This window comes from Astatotilapia calliptera, chromosome 15, assembly GCF_964374335.1.
Source record: "Astatotilapia calliptera chromosome 15, fAstCal68.1, whole genome shotgun sequence".
NCBI lineage: Eukaryota > Metazoa > Chordata > Actinopteri > Cichliformes > Cichlidae > Astatotilapia > Astatotilapia calliptera.
The window spans coordinates 17,708,816-17,710,547 of NC_137436.1; positions in this window are offsets into that span (position 1 = coordinate 17,708,816).

A 1,732-nucleotide genomic window follows, 5' to 3' on the forward strand; every position below is an offset into this window, starting at 1 on the left:
AAGACACAGAACTACAGTTAGCAAAATAAAACAGGAAGACACAACAGAACGGGTAATCACGATTAACTTGACATGGGGGAGGGACGCAGAAGGACCAGGGAGCACAGAAAGATGAAGGATGAACACAGATGAGACTGGGACACAAAGGAACACAAAAGGGAACTAACTAGAAGCAACCTTACATCAACAGCAACTAAAACTAACAAGAAGTGTAAGGTTAAGTCACGGTTAACAGACTGAGCTTTGCGAAATAACATAAAGGCAAATGTAATGTCTGTAACCATGGAACAAATGAGAGAAGCCCTTTAACCGCAGGTCCAAACAGACTGACTGGACGAGTTCATCATAACAAACAAGCACTTTCAGTTATAGAATTCAATCACAATTTCCAGTGGACCAGCTTTTAGATATATAACAAATGGACTACAGTATGAATGCATATTTTTAACATATAAGTGGTGATAGTGTTCCAATCCTTTAACAAAACACAAAGACAAACTGCTCAGCAATCAGAACTTCATCAGCAAAGTCAGTGACAACAGTCATATAATCCAAAGTGGTGTATACTCATCCTTCTCTCCTCTCTTCTTCCTGTTTTTATAGCCACTTTTTTTCTTTTACTTTGGCTTGCTAATCACAATGTATAATGTAGTGACATCTGCAGAAAAACAAATTGTTGCATAGTTGCAAATTGTTGCATAGTTGCAACAATTTGCAACTATGCAAAAATGGATAACAGGTTCAACTGCATTTCTCATAAATGACAGAAAGCAAGGTCAGGATGTTCCAGTAATACACTTCTAATCATGGCCATCAAAACACCTCAGAAAAGTCATCTGTTTTTAATCAATGGAGTGGAAAATGATTGAGTGCATAGTCGCAAATAAAACTTGGTTCATAAGGAAAATGTGTACTGTATAAATAAAGTTAGGCTTTGACTCGCCGATAGAACCATGGCTTAAACATATAGTAGAATGGTTATAACCCACCTTTCACTAAATATAGCGCACACGCAGTCCATACAATGAGGAGATACCAATTGTGTTATTTCAACTGGGCTTTGGGCCATCATCCTGGCTGCCATGTTGGAAGTTACACTTTTGGCATACTTTTAAGGAAAATTACAGTCTTAGAGACTGTTATAGTTTTTACAGTATGTATGCATTTACTTTTACTAAACTAAAGCAGTGCTTGTGTTGATTCACATTTGTTTGTGGGAGTCCGGACGCTTTCAGAAATGTACATGCTACACAGGTAAATACAGGTAAAATCTAATTAAATAAGTTATGCAAAATGTGAAACTTGAAATGAACTTGCTAATTTCTCCAGTTTTTCAAGAAAAAATATATTTTTTTAATGTCATGAGTGGTTCCAGCCTTTCTACACAGGTCTGGGGATGTCAAGTTAAGTATTTTTAGATTTTAGGTTTGAGTAAAGATGGAAAAATGCCACATTTATTCAGGGTTTTTTTCCCTTTCCATTGTGATTGTTAAAATGTAACGTAAACCCAACAACAGTATACTATAAGCTCTTTTTTTTTATTTACATTGGTTTTTTTTCTAAATTTATCCTCATTAAGGATGGAAATAATTTAAAAAGAAGTATATGTACTTCACAGTTAGTGGTGTAAGATTTCAGCTTCTGCAAGACTGCATTCTTGTATCACACTATTTGACACCAGGTGGCGCCACAGCACAAATTTGTGTTGTAATGTCCGGCAGTCGTCGCTAAA